We start from the raw sequence: 23,594 nt of genomic DNA on the forward strand, positions 1-23,594 counted from the left end.
ACTACGATTTTCTAATAGCCATAACGAGCAATGAACGAAGACATATGATTCCTATCTACACGTATCCACAACACATAAATGTAAATAAAAAAAATTGAAAAAAATTCTATTTTATGGTATTAAAACCTCTTTTCATTGTTCTTCCGCCTGCCAGTGCGCTCTCACCCCCGCACTCCTTACAATCTATTGTTACATTACACGATGCAATTCGAATAGCTTGCATTGTCGTACTGCCACATTGAAGTTGCAAGTTGCAAATTCGAAGTTTGGGTTATTGAAATAGGAGTCAAGTTGCATGCAAAGTAATCGTAGTCAACTTGAATAGATTTGATACTTGAAAGCAGCTCGTTGTAGCTCACATATGAACTCACACACACGCGCACACACACATGTGCACACTTTCTCAAATACATCGCGACAGTTGTGCCACCTATTGTCACGTGTTACACCCGCCTCGCCCTGTCAGTTGGTGTGTTCGTTTCATTTCGTGCCTGTCACAGCTCTAACAATGAGATAACGTATCAATTTCCCATTCAAGTATTTGCCACAAAAGTCGCAAAGAAAGTGGTTTGAAATACATGCATGTGTACGTACATGGCACTCGTGTGCTTGTGTTGGTATTGGAGTTGTATGTGCATGTAGAGAAGTTTACTTTGACATGCTAACAAGGAAATGAATATGAAAGTTACACAGAAAATAAAAATGGAAACAAAAAAAAATAAAAAAAAAATAAATAAATAAAAATACAAAATATAAAATTATAAAAATATAGAATAAAAAAAATATATCTTCAGTGAATTCAGTGATAAAATAACCAACTTTTGCTTAGTTCTTTGGAGGGAAAGAGTAAATGTGGTATTTCTGTATGGTACTGATTGCTTCTCTATTTCTCTATTTTTTAGTACAAATTTTTTTGCTGCTCTGATTTCGATAGTATCAACAATGCGCGAAGCCAGTTAGCTAACTTGTCGTTAATAACAATTTTTTAATGAGTTAACAACATTGCCTGCCCACCAAGTCAAGAGAGTATGAGGGAGAAATAAGTATTAATAATCGAAAACGGCTTTATAGTTTTCCATTCGTATCAATACTATTTTACGTCTCCGAATGGGGTAACATCAAAATGTGTGACTTCAACCCGTCAACCGCTTCTTCAGGGATCGAAAAATGTTGAGTTCGCTTTTCATATTTGATCAGCGGGAATAAAAAAACTTCTTGCATCCCATGATTCAATTATTAAAGGTTTGCTCACTTGTGAAATTAGATTTTTGGCACTCCCTTGCAAAAGGTTACTTTTAAGAAAGTGAGAAAGTGGCAAAAATTAAAACCTTTTTGGTAAAAATGATATCAACTGCGAACGGTTTAAAAAATAAAAATTAATTAATATTTGAATGTAAGTAGTAGGCAGTATTAAGATACATATCATTTTTCATATATGAGTTCCTTAGAAATAAAGAAATAAATAAAAAATTGGTGAGTACACTGCTGTTATGTGTTTGGCCAGCTTCTTCTCCTATTTGTGATGTGTGTCTTGATGTTGTTCCTCAAATGAAGGGACCTACAGTGTTGAGCTGACTCCGAACGGTAAATAGTCTTTTGTGAGGAGCTTTAATGGTACACAAACGCTCGAAAGTTTGCCATTACTTGCCGAGGGTTGACCGCTATTAGAAAAAACCTTTTCTATTAAACAATTTTCTTGGTAGCAATTTGTATGGCTGCTAAAAATCAAAATTTCATATGTTGGCAACAATTTTAATGTGCATTGAAACCAGAAGGAAAATTATCCGAACGCACTTGACGGTAAACCGTACTTCAGTATCTTCTCCGACAAGAAAAATGATGAGAGAAAGTAAAAAGTGTTCTTGGTCTCACCATTCTGGCCGGTTTTAGTAGATGTAGAACTTGGTGGCAAAAGAGCTTTAGTGTCGTATTTCCAGGTTCACGTTGTTAAGATGGTTGATGGTGGTTGCTAAGTAAGCGAAGTAACATAGCTTCAAAGACTATAAGAGACAAAAGTGACATACGTCGAGAGATCCATATACGCTCGTCTCTCTTCAGTCAACTCTACATCTATAAGCTCAGAGACGACAAAATTAGCCGTCCGATTTTTAAGGCTAATATGAGAATCAGCATGAATAGCGGTACACCAGCAATTAGAAAAGATTCATAAAAGAAAAGGTAAAAACGTGCATTGGCTGCATTGCTTATATAGACCAGATTCCTTTCTTAAAGTCATCGGATCATTTTTGAAAAGTGTTTCTTCTGAGATCTGTTTGCGAGTATAAGAGTTAATCAATGTTCTCCCTGAAAGATGGTGCCATTTTTAACACTCTCATTTATAGAGAAATAAAAAATGTATCATCATTGTCATCATTGGCTTGACCACTTTTCGCCTACTGCAGCATATGTCTCCAATTGTCTTAATTTCATGCATGGGTCCTCCATGCTCGAAACCCCAAAAAACCTCTGTCTTCGTCTACGCCATCAATCCATCAGAGCGGCAGGCGGCCCCTTCTTTTAGGTCTGTGGCACTTTCCAAAGAGTATTTCTTGGGGTGTGTAATCGGTACTAGCCCGTAATATATGACCTAACCATCTCAGTGTGTTGATCATTATTGTGTTTATTACGAAGAGTGCACGTACAGTTTTTCGAGTAGCGCTTCGGAGATTCCCCGTTATCACATATCGCGCCAAAGCTTTTTCGCAGAACTCTCCTCTCAAAAATAAGCAGCTTCTGTTTATCCGCATCTCTGAGTGACCAGGTTGCACTAAAGTATAGCAAGGTAGGAATAGTAATTGAGTAGTACAGAGGAATCTTCGTTCTCGTGTCTAGAAGGTGCGCCATAAGGATCTGTATCCAATTTCTACAGAAGTTTTGTTGTCATGATTAATGGTTACTCTTAGGTACGTAACTTCCTCCACTACTTCGAATTCATATTCACCGATTTTGAGTATTTTACCCACTTTGAGTCTGATATAGTCCGAGGAAATTGAAAAAAGCGCTTTAGTATTCCTTCTACCTTTTCAAGGGTAATATTAAAAAAAATATGGCCTATCTTTTAAAGAAAAACACAAAACTGGGTCCCATATGTGGTTTCTCGATCAAGCAAAGGGATTTTGGCACACCTGGTTTTCATTGTCCTTTCCTGGAAGATTCTTTCAATAATCATCTATTTCTCTCAGTGTAAATTATTCATTTTCCAGTTATTGTCGCCTATTTGCAGCAAATCGAGTACACAAAGTACAATAGTTGCTATCAAGTGGAAAAGGAAGTGATTAGATGTGAAAATGTATGTTTTGCACGAGGCATTCATATTACAGATGTTGGTGGTAAGAGCTCCTCATAGAAATGCACTTGAACAACAATAACAAACACGTGCACATATAAATAAAGGTATACATAGGAATATGTTTATCCGTTCAGTTTTTGTTATTCTACCCCGTAGCTTAGTGCATTTTCGTGTTTTTCTTAGAACTTCAATGAGGATTCTTATCCGACAAAAGTAATTGCAACGCGAACGGCAACATTCAAAGTGCTTTTTGCTATCGTTGATAAGATTCGTTTATAAATAGTATTCGTACAGGTGTATGCCATATACACACATACATATGTATGGGCTTACGTACGAGTATTTTTATTTGCACAGATGGCACCAGGCGGTGCCAGCAGCAGCAATAAAGGCAATCGAGCGGCAGGCCTGTGCAAATTGACAGGTGTAAATATTTGCAATTTGCGGAATATATTTGCATTTATTTGTGTGCTTGCATGTAGCGGTAGTCCTTTGTGCCGCCTTTCTATGATTTTCCATGTCAGCATTTAATTTGAGCAAAAAGCTGAAGCGGAAAGCAAAGCCATGCCAACCTTATCAGTGTTTTCGAAGAGAATTTGAAGCAAAGTTGCAATGAGCGCTGCCTTCAGCAACAATTACGCCATGCTGTGTGTGCATATGTTTCGTTGTTTGTGTGAGTGCGTGTGAGTGTAAGTTAATATATTCCCTAAACATATGTGCAAGCAATGAGAATAGCCAATTTGCAAGTTATCGCTTTCTGTGCTCTTTTCTCATTTTCTATAAACCAAACTAATGATTTGCCATTAGCAACAATTTCGCCCAACAGCAAAGCTAAAAATAATACTTCTCCACTGTGTGTTTGTGGGTGCTTGATTAACGGAAATGGAATACTAAAACATCGTACATATTCATACAGATTTGCATGTTAGTATGCCCTAGTACTGCTGGCAGTCTGTCTGTCCCTCTATCATGTGGCAAAGGTTAACCTCAAATCCTGCAGCTATGCATGCAAATATTGAAATCGAAATTTCGATTAGCCGGTTATTTGTGCACTATTAGCACAAGAAAGTTCACAAACGTATAGAAATGCAGACACGCATACTCACAAATATGCTCTTCCTATGGCTTACGCTATGCAGAGCGAATTTCAGTTACCTGCAGAGAATCTGAGAATTTCGAACATCAAGTTGATATGGTCCGCTCAGGCTAATTGCTTTTATGCTGATTTGCATGTGTGTATTTGAGGGTGTACACGAATTCATTTTACACTTTCGAATAAGTTGTAACAATGAAAAGCTAGTACTCAAACAAGGAAGTTTGGAATATATTTAATGATTATACAATTTGACACGAAAAAGCTTTTCAAGAATCCCATCCATCTTCCTAGGTGACTTAAAAGTTTCCTTGCTTGCCTTTTTAGGCAAAAATCAAGATGAACATCACAAGTTAAAGGAAACTCTCGGCCAACAACACCTAACAAAAGATGTATATTACTACACAGGGTGATATGAAGTGTTACCAACTTCACACTGCTTGTATCTGTAAAACAGCTCATGACATCAACGTCAAAATTGTTCTAATGACAGTTCAATATTTTTTTTTTATAAACCATCAAAAGCATTTGCGTCTCAGTTTTGTTAAATTTTTTTTCTGTGATGGAACTCAAACGTAATATGTGATTGAGTTATATCTGGCTGGAAAATCACAACCAGCCATTGTTCGTGAGCTCAGTCATCTCAAAGTGAACAAAATGTTTGTGTATCGCACTATAAAGCGTTACAATGATACTGGTAGCTTTGCAATACGCTGTGGAGGTGGACCAAAAAATACCGCAACGACGCCAGAAATGGTTCGGAAAGTGAAGGCTCGACTTGAACGAAATCCACATCGAAGTGGAAGAAAATTGGCCAAAGAAAAATGAGCTCAAGGTCAAGGCTTACAAGTTCCAAAAAGCGCGCGATCTTTCACCCCAGCAAAAAAAGTTCGATGCGAAAGAGCAAAGGAGTTGTTGCGCTTGCACGAACGAGGCGAATTTCCTAACATTGTGTTTTCTGATGAAAACAATTTCCCAATTGAGCAGTTCATAAACACTCAGAACGATCGTGTTTACTTGACCGAACGCTCATACGAGAATTTGAGCCTACGTATGGCCACTCGAAGCAATTTCCCATCGCAAGTAATGGTTTGGGCCGGAGTGACCGCTGATGGACGCTCTCCAGTCTTTATCGAGCCTGGTGTCAAAGTGTATGCGACTTAATATCGGGAAGATGTTTTAGAAGCTGCTTTAGAGCCGTGGACACGCAAAAATTTCGGTCGTAGACCATGGACGTTCCAACAGGTCTCGGCACCGTCTCATAAAGCTCGTGCGAACCAAGAATGGTTAAAAAATCATGTTCCACACTTCATTTCGTCCACACAATGGCTTTCGCATTCGCCAGACCCAAATCCGATGGACTACTCCATCTGGTCCATTTTGAAGAGCAAGGTGAGGACTAAAAAATGTGCCAGTATGGATGCGCTGAAAAAAGCGATTATACGAGAATGCGTCAAAATACCTCAAGATCACATTCGTGCAGCATGCAACTCATTTTTTGACCGTTTCAAGGCTATAGTCAAGGCAAAAGGTGGTCATATCGAGCTAAAGTGAATATATGTTCAAATTGTAATCATTTTTGAACAATTTTGTCTTTTGTCTCCCCTCTTCTTTGGACTTTGGCAGTTAACTCCCTGTTGCTGACCCTGGAAAGAGGGGGCTGCCACGTCACAGCTTACGCAGATGACGTAGCAATCGCCGTTAAGGGCAAATATCCTAACACCCTTATGGATATTATGCGCTCTAACATGGCCACGCTTAGAAGCTGGACTAAGAGTAGGGGACTCGATATAAACCCCTCAAAAACTCAAATAATTCTCTTTACAAAGAAACACAGGCTCCCTACAATCTCCCCGCTAACTTTTAAGGGTGTGGAGATTCCTTTGAAAGAGAACGTCAAGTACCTAGGACTCATATTAGACAGGAAACTCACGTGGAGATCTAATATTGAGGAAAGAGTAAAGAAGGCCAACGTTGCATTATACACTTGCAAAAAAGCGGTCGGTATCAAATGGGGACTTACACCCCACATTACGCACTGGCTCTATACTTCGGTAGTTAGGCCAATCTTAATGTACGGAATACTTGTATGGTGGCCATCTGCTCAAAAGGCGACTTACGCTAAAACCAAGAGTAAGGTCCAAAGAACAGCTTTTTTGTGCATCTCTGGCGCCCTAAGGACTACTCCAAACAAAGCGCTGGAAGTGCTAATCAACTTACCTGCCCTAAATCTGGTAGGAAAACACGTGGCCGCCGCCTCGGCGCTCAGATTAAAAAGTATGGCGCTATGGAAAGACCGGTGGTTTGGCCACGCTTCCATTTTGCACTCTGTGAATAGTCATAAACAAGAAATAGACTACTCTATCCCTAGACTCACCTTTGAAAGACTCTTCAAGACGAGTATACCGTCAAGAAGGGAGTGGCATACAAGAAGGCCATGGAGAAGGGGGGAATTAAACTTTTATACAGACGGCTCCAAGCTAGACGATAAGGTTGGCTACGGAGTTTTCTCGAAGGAATTAGGACTGGAATTATCCGTTCGACTACCAGACTACTGCAGCGTCTATCAGGCAGAGGTATTAGCTATAAAAGAAGTGGATACTTACCTAAATACGCACGCCCTAACAAAAACGACTATAAATATATTCTCGGATAGCCAGGCGGCCATCAAATCAATGAATGCGGCATTACTAAGATCGAAGGTTGCACAGGAATGCCGGGCAGCTCTAAATGATATTAGTGACGTATTCAAGGTCAGCCTTATTTGGGTTCCGGGACATAGAGATATTGAGGGAAACTGTAAAGCAGATGAGCTAGCCAGAAAGGGTACCGCTCTCCAACTGCTGAGTGATAAAAGTACCATTGGAATACCCATGGCCACGAGTAAACTAATAATAAAAAACCACTTTATCCAAGAGGCCAATAGGTCATGGAGAAATGAAGATACGTGTCTAACAGCTAGGCTACTATGGCCGCAAATAAACAAGAAAAGAACAAAGGAATTGCTTAGTCTCTCAAGAGACAATATCTCGAAGGTCGTGGCTTGCTTAACCGGTCACTGGCTATTTGGCAGGCATTCCTCGAGGCTAGGAGTCTTCTCCCATGAATATTGCAGAAGTTGCAGAGATGAGGAAGAGGAAGAAACAGTTGAGCACTTCCTCTGCAATTGTCCAGCCCTAGCTAAAATCAGAGCAGGTTGTCTAGGTAAATACTTTTTTAACTCTCTTACAGAACTGTCTGGCGTAGGGTTGGCATCAATACTACGCTTCATAAGAGCCACGAAATGGTTCCACGAAGGAAGATAAACGAGGTTCCCGTGTAGCACAGTGGTATCACAACGGACCTGTAAGGTCTAAGTGAGTTGGTCGTGCAGACCGACTACCACCATAACCTAACCTAACCTTGTCTTTGAAATCAATAAAAATTCGTACTTTTTTGGTGAAAACAATCGTTCAAATGGGTAGACAATTCAAAGATTGGTGAAAAATTTTAAAGAAACCGGTTCTGTCGAGCAGGGCCGTAGAGAGAGTATTCGGGCCCCGGGGGAAATTTGAGATACGGTCCCCTTCAGATTTTTTTTTTTGTTTATCAAAATGCGTATTATGTTACATTTTTTACATTGATTATTTAACAAAAAAGAAATAATTTTAAACTTACTGGTTACCTTACCTTTGTTATCTTCTTGGCTTACTACTCTTATATATGAACTATCAAAGTTGGTGATGACAGGACCAGCGGCTTACAGTTGATTGTGCATGAAACTACAAAACCTTAAACCGATAGCACCTGTTTCTTACTGGCGCGCTAGGTGGCACTGTGATACAGATTTTCTTAATTTTTTTATTTCTTTATATAGTTTCTTTTTTTTTGCAAATTGATAACTTCTTCTGAATGTGAACCAAATTGAGTCAATAATACGATTTTGCTATATAAATAGACCCCAGTGACACCTAGCGGGATATAGGGTACCCTATGTCCGGACCGAATATCTACGGTATAAACCAAAGACGCTTAATTGAAATTTATTTAGTACTTTTTGAGGTAATTGAGATATTTGATATATCAAAAACTCTCCGTATAAAAGTTAAGTATATTGCGTTTGGAATTCAAGCCCTTACGCCATCTTCCTTTTTCGATAGTAACCTTCAAGCTATAGGTCCTAAAGCTATAAATATATAAAAATGTGCTATAAAAAATGATTGAATAATGAATGCTGTTTACTAACCTTTGCATAGGCGCTTATGTCATGCATTGAGGCCATCAGAGAACCGCCGTTAGAATCTTAGACTATTTCATTCGCTTGGAGATAATTGGCTTACGCGTTGAACCGAGCGGACCTTTTTCTACTCATATTCCCTCAAGCGATGAGTGGGCGGGGTGCAACATTTGGCGGCAATCATGTTCACGGATGGCTCGAAGTTGGACGGAAGGGTTGGTGGGGCAGTATTCTGCAAGGAGCCTCCCATCAAACTTAAATTTAGGCTCCCGGACCACTGTAGTGTTTTCCAAGCGGAGGTATCCGTAATTAAGGAAGTGGTGGACTGGTTGCTTACTTCGGTAATTACCGTAAAGAAGTAAATACTCGATTGCATCCGAATACTTCAACATCAGCTTATTTAGGTTCCCGGTCACACCGGGATAGAGGGAAACTGCTGGGCTGATGAGCTGGCTAGACAAGGAACTTTTGGAGACGGTTTCGTCGCGAAATGAGAGAATTGGAACTCAGCCACCGTTGGCGTCGTCCTAAAATGCATGATCATTATCGTCTCAAATCCCAAGGCTCCTTCTTCCTTCCCTTCTCTTTTCTCTGCCCCCATGTATGGCATCACAACAGACGAATTTATAATATTTGTCCAAGTGTGCCCTAAGCTAGGGCAGCCGCTTAAACTAACCTAAGCGTTAAGCCAATTTTGATGAAATAAAGGTTACATAGTGCCCTCAACTACGCTAAACTTACGTGCGATAGGTAGGTAGGTAGGTAGGGTGGTTGTCGCAAGACACACTTAGACCTTCAGCAGGTCCATTGTGATACCACTGGAGCTTATCCTTACTCTACGTGTTCCTTTTCAAACCATCCGGTTGCTTTAATAAACGAGCAGAGCTTCGTTAGTTTTAGATGGGCTATGTCCGCTACATCGGTTAGAAATGCTGTATCGAGAGTGCGCAGCCTTCTCATAGCTAGGCTTTCACACTCACATAAAAGGTGTCTGACTGTTTCCTCTTCTTCTGTATTAAGACAGCTTCTACAGAAATCGAAGTAAGGGAGTCCTAACCTTCTAGCGTGGCTGCCTATTAAGCAATGACCAGTTAAAACACCTATCATTTTTCTTATAGATTCTCTGTTGAATCGTAGCAAGATCTTCGATCGACCGCTGTTCCAGTTCGGCCATGTCTGTCTGCTTAGTTCGCATGTTGTGAGGTTTTGCCAGATTGTATTTACCTTTTTGATGGTTTCCCTGTCTATAAGTAATTTACAAGTGGCTATGGGCATGGGTATCAGCGCCTTATCCGGTTCGAGACCGAGCGTTGTACCGGTTCTTGCGAGTTCATCCGCCTTACAATTTCCTGCAATGTTTCTGTGGCCTGGTACCCAGATAAGGTGCACCTTGTAGCACTTAGATACGTCATCTAGTAGTTTAAAACATTCTAGAACTGTTTTTGACGAGTGTGTTTTTGATTCCAGCGCTTTTATTGCTGCTTGACTGTCCGAGTAAATGAAGACTTCATTTGCGGATAATACTCTCGTTTTTATCTCTTTAAGCCCTTCTTTTATGGCAGTGACTTCCGCCTGAAATACACTGCAATGATCAGGCAAGCGAAATGATTGGCATACTCCGAGTTTGTCGGAGTAGACCCCTCCGCCTACTTGGTTGTCTAGTTTTGAGCCATCTGTGTAGATGTTTAAGTCATTTATCTTGACAATGAGCCCGTTATCCCATTCCTCTTTGGAAGGAAATACTGTGGCAAAGGATTTATCGAAATTGATGTCCTTGGTCTTACAGAAATCCGTTGTGCTGGGAATGCAGGGGAATTGTTCCAAAATTGAGGAGTGCCCTCTTTGGTACGTTCTGAGTAGGCCGATTTCTCTTAGTCTGAGAGTTGCTTTGGCAGCTGTTTGCTTACCGTACTGCTCTATTGGTAAAATGCTAAGAATAATATTTAGTGCATCTGTAGGTGTGGTTCTGAGGGCCCCGCAGATGCAAAGACTGGCCATTCTTTGTACGTGTGCCATGGTTCTTTTGACGTACAATTTATCTAAAGCTGGCCACCATACTAATATGCCGTATGTTAGGATTGGTCTGACAATTGCCGTGTAAAGCCAGTATACGATAGATGGGGAGAGACCCCAACTTAGTCCTATTAGCTGTTTACAAGAGTATAGTGCTATTGTCGCCCTTTTTACTCTATCTTCGACATTTGCCTTCCATGTTAGCTTTCGGTCTAGTATTAGACCTAGGTAGCGGGCCTCATCATTGAATGACAGTGCCGTTCCACCTAGAGTCGGAGGAATTATATTTGGAATTTTGTGTTTCCTGGTAAATAGGATGAGTTCAGTTTTATTGGGGTTGACGCTTAGCCCATTTGCTTTTCACCAGTTTTCAACCATGTTCAGTAAATCCTGCATGACTTCTATGAGTGTATTGGGGAATTTCCCCCTTACTACCAATGCAACATCGTCCGCATAGGCTACAACGTGTTGTCCTCTCTCCTCTAGGCTCTTTAGCAATGAGTTTAGTGCCAGCACCCATAGGAGAGGGGACAGCACACCGCCTTGAGGTGTTCCTCTGCTAACTTTTTTCTTGATCTCTGAGTCCCCTAGGGTTGCGATCACCAATCTGCTCAAGAGCATGTTTTTAATGAACTCAACCAGAGCGCCAGAGATCCCGAAGTCCGTCAGTGCCTTTATTATGGTATCCGGTAGGATGTTGTTGAATGCGCCCTCGATATCTAGGAAGGCTACCAGTGTGAATTCTTTATTATACATTGACTTCTCGATTTCTGTAACAAGTGAGTTAAGTGCTGTTTCGGTTGATTTCCCTTTACAGTACGCATGTTGTGAGATGCTGAGCTTATAAGGGCTGATGTTAGCCCTAATATGCTCTTCTAAAATTCTTTCTAATGTTTTTAGCAGAAAGGAGGATAGGCTTATTGGCCTGAAATCCTTAGGTGTTGTGTGTGAACTTTTTCCCGCTTTAGGGATAAAGACCACTTTTACCTCTTTCCATGTTGATGGGACACTTTTCAGTTTCAGAGCGGCCTTAAATATGACCGTCAACCACTCCATGATGTAGTTTAGTGAATGTTGTATTTGGGCCGGGAATAATCCATCTGGGCCCGGTGATTTAAATGGTTTGAACGTGTTCACTGCCCAGGTTATCCTAGCTTCAGTGATTATTTCTTCAATGTCAGAGTTTGGTCTTTCTGTACCATTGTTGATTAACACGTTAGATGATTCGTTGCTGGGAAAGTGTGTGTCCACTAGCAACTTCAGAGTTTCGTCACTCGAAGTAGTCCAACTCCTGTCCGGTTTTTGGAGGTATCCGGTGGTATAGTGTTTTTTTGAAAGGATTTTACGCAGTCTGGAGGCCTCTGTGGTTCCTTCGATTTCTCCACAGAACGTTCTCCAACCAGACCTTTTCGCTTTCCTAACTTCTTTTTTGTAAATTTTTAGCTTAGTGTAGTAGCAGTCCCAGTCTTTACTCTCTCGTGTCGCTTTCGCTCTATTAAACTGTCTTCTGCTGTCGTTTCTTAGTGTAGACAGGTCTTCTGACCACCAGGGCGGCTTTTTCTTCCCCTTATACTTAATTAAGGGGCAAGCCTTGTTTAGCGCAGTTCTACAGACCTCCGTAAGGATTTGTACGTGTTCGTTCAATGATTCTCTGTCTTCAATAGTAATATTTTGGGAGTTTGGAAGTCTTTCCTTAAGTTACCGTTTATATATATGCCAGTTGGTGTTTTTCAAGTTCCTGCTGGCGGGCGGGGCCTGTGAGTTTTTTCCCCCAAATTTTATTTCTATGTAACGATGATCGGAGTATGAGTGTTCATTCAGAACCCTCCACTGCGTCATCTTTTCGTAGAGGGTTTGACAAACTAGCGTAATATCAAGAACTTCTTGTCTATTGCGCGTAATAAATGTAGGTTCGTTGCCTTTGTTACACACTAAAAGCTTGCTACATATAATATAATTAAAGAGAGACTCACCTCGTTCGTTTATATCCGAGCTCCCCCATACGGTATGGTGGGCATTGGCATCACCTCCTAGGGCTAGTTTGCGGTTGTGTGCTTTGCAGTCTTCCACAAGGCTTCTTATTAGCGGCGACGGCAGTGGACCTGTGTCGTCTCCGGCAAAGTAGAACGAGGTTAGCCAGATGTTGCTTCCGCTCACTTCCCAGCTAACCGTCGTGGTATCTGCGTTACTGAAATTTTGAATCATAAATATATTAAGATGTGCTTTCGCCATTATGCATGCTCTTTTAGTACCTTCACCATTGGTCTTGTATACTTTATACCCTGATGTCCTCAGACCGCAGATTTCGCCATTCCGTACCCAGGGTTCCTGGATGAGGACTACGTCCGGCTGATCTTCTGCCAGACGCTCCAGGAGGGCAAGGCAGGCTTCTTTACAGTGATGAAGGTTTATCTGTAGAAGATGCATCAGCTGTTAGCGTAATGTCTGGGTCTTCTTTGCTTTCGCATAAAAGTTCCCTTTCGGAATACTTACGCTGTTGTGTGTGGTACTTACCCTCCCGTTCGAAGTACAGCCTCCCTAAGCCCATTTCTGAGCCTGAGGAGGCGTATTCTTCTTCGGTGGGCCGGTCGTCTTCGCTCATTGGCTCGGTTTCGCTCATGGGTTCTGGTTCGCCCATGAGCTTTTCACCTTCCTTAGTGGCGAGGAACTCAATTGCATCTGTGTCTGTTTTGTAAATGTGAAGCTTCACCTTTACGAAACCGTATCTCAGATGCCCATCGCATTTCGCTAATGGTTCGGTTGAGTTCTCTGTGAGGAGCAGGAGAGCCTGCATGGTGGCGCGCTTCTGCTCTTTCGATTCTTCCGCGCTATTTTTGCTGGTGAGAGTTTTGACATACCTCCATTCCTGCGTTGGGATGTCCGGATTGCAGACCCGAATGAGCTTCATAATTTCATCCGGGTCTTCGACGGTTGAAGGTAACCAAACCCTTGCTCGCGGCCTGGACGGAATATCCTTCCTGTCCACGACCACTAGCTTGGCATTTGGGTACACTTCGCCGACTTTGGAGATGGCCTCTTTATACAGTTGAACCGATCTCTCATCGTCGCAAGCTATAATTTTTATCTGGCCTTGGTGCCAGCCTAAGTCTTCGCACGCAGGCGGGGGACCGGGGTTCTCCAGAATAACTTTCAGTGCCACTTTCGTCAGCTCGGCCTCGATCCATTTCCACTGGGCTCTGGGGATCATACCTTCTGGGTGGTTCTCGTCCAGGACTCCTATGATCAGGCGGTCTTTTGCAACCTCCGCAAATGATCTTCTGGGCGTCACGCCCATTGATTTGTGCCTTTTTGCGTTTGGCTTATTTTCCTCCGAGGACCGCTGTCGTTTCGGAGCCGATTGTGTTGGCTTGAAGTCAGGGTTGAAATCAGGGATGATCGCTTTCGCTCTATCAATCGCCTCTTTCAACTCCTGTGTCATTTCGCTTTCTTTTGGGTGAGTTTCGTGCACCCTCCTTAGGAGCCTAGCCGCGTTTCTGCGATCCTGGTAGCTCGCTTTCGCTGGGTCTACCACCCTCACAAGCGGCCATCCTTCGGTACCGGAGCTAGCAGTAGCATTGCTTCCGGTCGGGACCGTTTTTGGGGGCTGAATCGCAGTTGACTGCCGGGCCAGTGCCCCCCTACTTGTACTTGGACCTGTGTCCAGTCCTGAGTACGTGTCAGCTGTCCTCGCTTTCGCTGAGGCTGTCGTTGCGTGTTTGGATCGACTTATTAAGCCGATGGATGGCGTTTTCTTTGAGCTCGGTGCAACCGTTGCTCTTGTTGCGGAACTGTTAGTTCCTGTCGGTCTATTAGAAGGAGGACCGATCTCCTTTTTTTTATTTATTTTTTTTAAGTCTGCTTGCATTTTGGACCCACGAGTGTCGGAGAAAGGATGTCCGCCCGTGCATAGCTCCGAACTACACGGGTAAGGCTAATTATTACGGAGGGCGCCAGTTATCCGTAAGCTCCGTTCGAGACTTGGTTATTTTATAGAAGGGCCCCAAGCCTGACAGATTCTCGGCACGGGTCGCATCACACCTTAATCCAGCCCTTCACCCCCGACCACGTTAAAGGTACTTTGAGTAGTGCTGTACTATTGAGGAGTATCGAACCCTACCCATAGTACCCTTAACTTAGCTAAGTACCTCCTGAAAATAGGAAAACTGTGGTACTTATTACCAGCTGGCACCCTCGGGGAGGGTTCAGTGGAGGATTTTCGCCAGCCCCACGTGCGATAACTCCATGAAAATTTCTCTAGCAATTTTAGAGATTAGTGTGCTTAAGTAGATACCTAATTTCCTGTTTTGTGTACTCAAATGCACACCCTAGCCAGCACATCACTTATACTTCTTCTTAGGTTTTACTGCTTACTCTTTCGCCAACACTACAAACCCGTTGATTATTGCAGCGTATTATATTCTTTTTTATAAGAAGGTCTCGAGATCGAGGCTTCAACACGCTCCCTTATATAAGCTTTGCGCGGTAGACTTGAGCTTTTCAAGCCCGTGCTCCGCATGATAAAATTGGTAATATCTAACGGAAGTCTCAACAAAAACGTATCGGAACACCATTTATATTTTGACCATTTCATCAAATATTTCTGAAGGTTTTTCAAGGCGCAACCTTCTGTCACTTTTTTTTTTATAAACCTAAAAATGCTTAGAGTCTTTGCTTTATCAATGCTGCCTGAGAAGTAGCATAGCAGGTGCTCATTCATATACAAATTTAATTAAATTTTCAATAATTTTCGAGTGTCTGCTATTGTTGACAAAGCCAGAGAAAAAGCCATTTTTCCAAGGTTAAGGCAGATTTTGAGTCACTTCAAACTACTAAAATTCAATGGGCTATAAAACTGAGTACGCAAAATTTTTCTAAGAATTTTGATTAAAAAAGTTTGAAATTTTGATGCAAGTTTCTTCTAAGTTTTTTTTTTTAATTTACACAAACTGTCAGTACTTGAGCCATAGCCCCTGTGCGATAGTTATTAAACGCGCTGCATATATATATGTGCATCAATTTCTTTAAATTTGCATGCACCTATGCTTCACCGACACACAACTTCGGTTTCGAATCGTTTGTACATATCAAGCAATCAACTAATAACCTACTTTCCCAACTTCGACCAAAGAAACTTTCTTTACTGCTTTTGAATTGCTCACCTTTGGGGCATGCATTGCCGGCATATCAATACGAAAAGCTAGTACAACTTTTACTAGTTTAGAATTGCACGAAATGTGACTTTTGAATGCTCTGCGCATAAACGCTAAGGAACATTTATCTTCATTTTTCAAAGTTTCTTGCACCGAAGTTGTGAAGAATGGCGTGCAACCTGCACAACCAATAAACCCTAAAACTATTATTGCAGCGATAAGACAAAGCTTCAAACTGGTGAGATTAATTATAATTCCTGTTGAAAGTAATTAAAATGTTTGCTTTGTGGGAAAGTATTTGAAATTTATTGGAGGCACTTACATAAGTATACATGCACTTTACATAAGCACTTACGTATGTATGTACTAATAATATCTGGGATCAGATGGATGATAGACACTGCAGGGGATCTAAGAAAGTAAATGTCAAATATTATAATTTGGTATAATAAAAGCAATTTGACAAAATAATTGTTTAAGCCATTGCGATCTTCTCATTCTTCATATTCTATGTATATCTTCAAATTTTGGTGAAATAGTAAGAGTCCGGAGTTTCTATCTAAGTATCAAAAAAGTAGAAGAAAAGAAAAAAACTATTGAGTAGGCTGACAAAATTGTATTGGCTTTGAGAATTAAAACTGCTTGTATAACAAACTTGTCTCATTCTTTAATTTCGTTCATTTTAAGTCTAAAACATTATGTATTATAGTTTTTGCAGACCACTTAGAGCTACTTTAAGATGAAATTACTAAATATATTTACAAAAAAGGAGTTAAGAAAATAAATGAAAATTATAAAATCATTTTGTTTAAAGATTTGGGTCACTCTGTGTAAGTAAATAGTAAAAAAATATTATAGGTGAGTAAGCATTTTTTTGTCGGGTGTTATAAATTACCATGGCAATATAGAAATAAAATATATGTGCACACGTTAATTAACTATAGCGCAGGGTCTTATTGACAAGTTTTTAAAAATTAGTTCTCATGTATATACGGTCAAAACAATATCGGGAATTGTTCATTTAAATAGAGCGCGTCCCACATACATAATTAAAAAATTTATTTTATGAAAATATAGTCCACTCTCTTATATCAGGTCAGTCCAAAGGATTTTTTGTCTTTGGAGCAAAAAAAAACGCTTCGAGATCCCTTTTTATACCTTCTTTTGAGGAGTAGTTCTTGTTACTCATATGGGATTGAAGTCCACGGAAAAGGTGCAATATCCGGAGAGTATGGTGGATGCGGCATTAGGTCCCATCCGAGCTCGTACAGCTTGCCAAATGTTTGGCTTGCGGTATGAAGCCTTGCGTTGTCGTGGTGAAACAAAACTTTGCGTCTATTCAATAAAGACGGCCGATTTTTTTAAGTGCCTCATTCAGGTTTGATAGCTGATGGGAATAATAATCAGCAGTTATCATCTGGTTTGGTTCCAGAAGTTCATAATAAACAATACCGGCCATATCCCACCAAATAGACAGGAGAATCTTCTTGGGGTGAAGGCCATCTCTAGTGGTCAGTTCTGGTGTTTCATCTTTATCTAACCATTTGCGCTTGCGAACCAGAATATTGTAACAGACCCATTTTTTATCACCAGTAACTATACGGTTAAAAAAACTTTCACTTTCAAGGAGTTGCAGCAGCTGAGGACACACATTCACTCTCTGCTGAAGGTTGGCGACGGAAAGTCTATGCGGAACCCATTTTCCCAGCTTTGAAACTTTTCCCAACTGAACCAGGTGCCTGTGAATTGTTCCGTGCGATGAATTTAACGTCTGAACTATCATATCGACTGTCAAATTTGGCTCAGCTTCCACGAGTTCGAGCAAGGCGTCGGAGTTAAAGACTTCAGGACGACCAGCGCGCGGGGCATCCTCTACGTCGCATTTACCACTTCGGAATTTTGAAAACCACTTTTCCGCTGTCCTTACACTCATGGTATCCTCTCCGTGAACAGTGTTTATTTCTGCAGCAGCAGTTGTTGCATTTTTACCACTTTTATAAAAAAAAATACAAAACATGCCTCTTCTACGCGTTCGAAGGCTCCATTTTATTTTTTAACAATAAAATCACTTGTTGAATGCACAATATATCAAAGAAAGTATAAATAGTTCCGTTATATTCCGCGAATAATTTTTTGTATGCAAAAATCGTACAAGAGTGAAATTATGGGTAAAATACGCACGAACTTATGGACTGACCTGATAGAAGTCACATGAATCCAAGTTTCACATTTTTTGCAAAAAAAAATCAACAAATTTTCTACAAAAGAAGAAAAAAAGAAGAAAACCCTCACCGCTGACAGAAAAAATTATCCAAAAACATTGCGATTTTTGAGCTACTTCAAATTTTCTTTTTGGAGTATTAAAATTGTTGGACTATAAAATGATTATCCGAAATTTTTAAAAAAATTCTCATTAAAAGTGTAAAATTGTATATAAGAATTCTGATTAAAACGAGTGAAATTTTCAATCAAAATTTGTTGATTTTCGTGTTTTTTTAATTTACATACAGTTTTTATTCATTAAAAAAAATATTAGTATTAAATCGGAAACAAATAAGTTGTGTACACTTCTCAAAAGAAACACTAAATTTAAGAAAAAGTTTTTTCTAATAGCGGTCGCCCTTCGGCAGGCAATGGCAAACCTCCGAGTGTATTTCTGCCATGAAAAAGCTCTTCATAAAAATATCTGCCGTTCGGAGTCGGCTTGAAACTGTAGGCCCCTCCATTTGTAAAATTTCGGCTGCGGAAACGTTTAGCATGTTGCAGAAGGCATTTGGTGATTCGACCATGTCGCAGAAAAATGTTTATAAGTGGTACAAAGACTTCAAAGAGGGTCGAGAACATGTTGATGACTTGGAGCGCTCCGGACGACCATCGACGTCAACAGATGACCAACACGTCAATAAAGTCAAGGAGTTAGTGCTCAAAAATCGTCGGTTGACTGTTAAAGACCTTAGTGATATGATCGAAATATCAGAAGGATCTGTGAAAACCATTTTGAAAGACCATTTGGGCCTACAAAAAGTCAACTCTCGTTTGGTACCGAAAACTCTCAATTTCTTGGAAAAAAGTCGTCGCGTTGATGTGTGTGAAACAATGCTTTCAGACTATCAGGACAAGCTCAAATGCATCATTACGGGAGATGAGACTTGGATTTATGCTTACGACCCTGAAACAACCGACCAATCAAGCGAATATCGTGCTAAAGGCGAGGTCATGATGACAGTTTTTTTCGATTTTCGTGGTGTGGTGCACTATGAATTCCTTCCACCTGGCCAACCTGTTAATAAGGAATATTATTTGAGCGTTATGCGTCGTTTACGTGAAGCAATTCGTCTAAAAAGACCAGAACTATGGGCTATCAACTCTTGGTTTTTGCATCACGATAATGCACCGTCTCACACTGCACTCGTTCTTCGTGACCATTTCGCAAAAAATTCCACGCATATCATTCCGCAACCACCGTATTCGCCTCATTTGGCTCCGTGTGACTTCTGGCTATTCCCAAAACTCAAGAGACCACTCCGGGGAAGGCGTTTCGAGTCGATTGAGGAGATAAAAGCTGAATCGAAGAAGGTGCTGATGGCTATACCGGAAATGGACTATTTGGCATATTTCAGGGATTGGAAAAATCGTTGGCATAAGTGTATTCCATCGAGAGGGGATTATTTTGAAGGGGATGAAATTGATTTACAAGAATAAATAAAGATTTTTCATTGTACAACCAAATTCACCTTACTTTTTGCCCACAGTAGTATATAAAAGCCTGCAAACCAAACAAAGCAGTACCACGCAATGTGGCAACATAACTGGCATAACATCAAAACTTTTCTCTATTGGAAACATGAACTTTAGTTAGATTAGCAGACTATTTTTCTGAAATAGGAAAAAATATTGTTTGGAAAAACAATTAAAAAGTCGAAAAACAAAACAAAAAACAAAAAAAATATCAATTTTTCAAACGCCATCAAATACACAATAAAAAAATTGCCAATTAAGCACCAAATGTCAAGTCGCGCTATACACATTTATGTTGCTGAAAATATATGGCTGACGCTAATTAATTGCACTTTCAAATTTCCAATTTTTCGTTGACTGGCAACCAATGTCCAACTGCAAACGAACCCTGACTGAAGTTCATACTAAATAAAACTCTGAATTTCGTGAACTATCTTTTTCAATTCAGCAACCGAAAAACATTGAGGGATGCTCACACTTTAGCAAAAGTAAATGCTATAAAAAAATCAGCAAATGCATAACCACAACACCTTTCAACTAGTTGCTCTCCCACTAACCGCCCAGCTATCGTCATTTGTTAATTTAACGCTACACTCATTTGACACCTGCTTCCTGAATACCAAATTCCGCGCGAGCACCCAAGCGCTGGTGGAGAAAAAACGAAAAAAGGGTAGCAAACAGTGGCAGTTGCTAATGCATTTGCGTTACAGAATTCCCAGAGATTAAGCTCAGAGGAGTTGGCGCAGCATCAGCTAGAAAACTGGTTCAGCCATTGGCTGCTGCTGCATGTGAGGCATGAAGTGGCAAGTGAGCATGCCACCGCAGGCACTTATCATCCTGTTTGCACTGGGTGTTGCATAACCAACTGTAATATCAACAGTTACAAATCCATACATGCCTATGCATGGAGCCAAATACATGTTTATGTATGTATTAGTTTAGCACTTAAATACTGCTGCCGGAAGTTGCAAGATGTTTGCCACTTTATTTTATTTCATTATTCTCATTCGCTAAAACATATATTATTTAGAACTTAATTTGTGAATAATGCAAGATTAAAAAAAAAATACAAAAGATTAAAATAAAATGAGACTAAAATAAAAGCTGAGCCTATGAATCCGTACACATATGACAGTGGATCGTCTTATGTATGTAGTAGTATTCTTCTAACTCTAATTCATATATGGTTAAACTCTTATACCGATGCTCTCCAACTATTCTCAAAACTAATGAGATGCAATAAGAATAGTAGACTTTATTGATTTTTAGTATGGTGAATGCCATAAGTAGGTTTAAGTGAATGCGTTGCACCATCTCACTGTTTTGTCTGTTAAAACATGCGCCACCTTTCCGAAACGATTTATCATCATAGCCTATGCCTCGAATAAATTGCCCTCCTAATTTTACAGAATGGGTGAAAAACTGTCAAAAAAAGTTGGTTTTCGTACCAAATGGACTATGACATAATCCACACACAGAAAGTGTGGCAAGTCTATGAATTAGTTTAATATGAAAGACGAATACATACTTAGCTTTTTTTAAACCATCATAGCGCTGGGCATCTGGTAGTAATTGACACTATTTGATAATCAATAGAATAGAAAGAAACTGCGGAAGTGATTCGAATGTACCGATTTCGGACCAAGTCTATTATGGGCTGAACTCTCTCCTTATACATTTGACTGAGTCTGCTGGAATGAACAAATTTATTTCCAGCGAATCCTTAGCAACTTTTTTTACTTGTCCAAATACATTTTTTTCTGCAAATTACTTATGTAAGGCACAAAGCATCCCATAAAAAATTTGCATATCATCAATTTCATCACAAATCCCACGTGTAAGATTAATAGATTAGACCTTCTGCCTCTTCTATGCCACTTCTCTGCTCGCTATCAGTCTACTCGGCTAACATGACAAAAAATTTGCATGTGAAAAGAACAGCAAAGCTGTCGGGAAAGTTTCGCCGCTGTAGAGCATGGTTATACTTCATAAAACTGGTATAACTCACTCTATTCCAACCTTGCCGAGATATGTTTATTTATACCAGTTGCTTCATCTATACGCCACTTGCTAACGCTTAGCGAAAAGAAGAGGACTTTTTGAAGTGAAAACTTCTTTAGAATCGTTGGGAGTGATTTGAGGAAAAGTGAAACGAAAAAAGCGACCAACTTGGCTACGAAGCGTTATATTATATGTTGATATAAAAGTAGCGACGAACTAAATAAAAATAACTTTTATTTTTTTTTGTGATTCGAACCAAGGATTTTGGATCGGAAGCTCACATTGCTAGTCGCTCGGCTACCGCGCCATGCTGTCGTGGCTGGCCTAAAAGTTGTTTAGTTACGAAGCGTTATATTATATGTTGATATAAATAATTTTTGTGAGCGTGTAATTCTCAAAAGTTTTATTAGGTTTATTATTTAAAATGTATTGACTAGGTAGTGTGGTTATCAGCTTAACATCTGATAGATCCTCCATCAGAGGACAACAAATGTTAAACTGATTTTTGGAAATGGGCGGAGTGTTTTAGGGGCTTGCTCCTTCTCTGCCACGGGTTGACCCGGTATTGCAGTACCGCCGGGATTTCGGCTTTGAATAAATACAGGATAAAATATACTAATACATTTAGCTTTGGTGGGAAGAGCCATAAATTTTTATATGAATACATGTAGACGAAAATGGAATTTTTTTTTTTGAAATTTGCATTGTAGGACATTTCTGATTATTTATTGAAAACAGTTTTTTGGTTTAGATCAGTGCTGTCCATCCCATACATCAATTGATGACACGTATTCTTACTCTCCATCGTTCAGTCGTTAGCAAACCAGCAACGAATAAACACCACGTTTGTCCGCGACGCTTAATGTATGCAATACAATGCCCTGTGAGAACTTTTTTATGCTAGAAAATGCCTTTGGCGACTTGCAATGTCTTTTATGTTACAAGTCCTTCAAAGGAAGCTATAGATATAATATCAAAAGGCATTTCGATTCCTCCCACAAAAATTTTCTACTCCAATCCAATATTTATTTATTTTGGTTTAAATTTCCCACTGGACTGCTCCCATTCTCTCGTTCTCACTTATACACTCACATTTTTCATTTTGGACAGCACTGGTTTAGATACTGAAAGTCAGTTTAAGTGAATCGGTATAAACATTTCGTACATTAATTTTTGTGAGAGTGTAATTCTCAAAAGGTTTATTAGGTTTATTATTTAAATCTATTGACTAGGTAGTGTGGTTATCAGCTTAACATCTGATAGATCCTCCATCAGAGGACAACAAATGTCAAACTGATTTTTGGAAATGGGCGGAGTGTTTTAGGGGCTTGCTCCTTCTCTGCCACGGGTTGACCCGGTATTGCAGTACCGCCGGGATTTCAGCCTTGAATAAATACAAGAAAAAATATACTAATACATTTAGCTTTGGTGGGAAGAAACATAAATTTTTATATGAATACAAGTAGACGAAAACGGAAGAAATTTGTAAGTCTGTTTCTTCGGTCCGTTTGGGTATTTTTTTTGACAACATCGAAACCAAAGCATTTGTATCATATTTCGTCCCCTTAGTATTAAAATAGCCTATAAATTTTTTGATGTTTTGAGAAAATGAATTTCAAACTTTTTGTCGAAAGTAGCTCTCACTCAAATCTCGTTATGTCTGTAAATATTTATTATTTTTTGATTGATGTTTTGACCCACTTTGTGGAACTAGAATTTGACCAAATTTTGACCACATGTAAAATCGACGATGGAGAATCCAAAAATTCAATAAAAAAATAATAGCCTATGAGCACATAGGCTATTGTTATACTAAGGGGACGATTTTATCTATCATGAGCCACTCGTATCATTTGTTGAAATTGAAAACATTGAGGATGAATAATGACAAAATGAAGAAAATAAAATATGAACTTTATAGCAATATTATAATGAACCTATAATTATCCCGCTCCTAATGTTGCTTTCGTCTTATTCTCTCTCAGTTTGTTTTACTGTTGGACTTAAAATATTCACCTTCGAGTTCTTTAGCAAATTAAAAGTCACTACTTTACTATTCAAGAATATCTAAGACCTTTTGCATGTCTCATGATA

The 23,594-nt window shown here is 39.8% G+C and overlaps 1 protein-coding gene and 2 pseudogenes across 1 annotated transcript in view; all 3 read left to right on the forward strand.

Annotated features, from left to right (window-relative positions):
• LOC129247286 (uncharacterized) overlaps positions 1-23,594 on the forward strand; it is a 236,754-nt gene that overhangs the window by 207,091 nt on the left and 6,069 nt on the right. The window lies entirely within an intron of this gene.
• LOC129249562 (U2 spliceosomal RNA) lies at positions 21,915-22,098 on the forward strand (annotated as a pseudogene).
• LOC129249524 (U2 spliceosomal RNA) lies at positions 22,711-22,893 on the forward strand (annotated as a pseudogene).

This window comes from Anastrepha obliqua, chromosome 5 (assembly GCF_027943255.1).
Source record: "Anastrepha obliqua isolate idAnaObli1 chromosome 5, idAnaObli1_1.0, whole genome shotgun sequence".
Lineage (NCBI taxonomy): Eukaryota > Metazoa > Arthropoda > Insecta > Diptera > Tephritidae > Anastrepha > Anastrepha obliqua.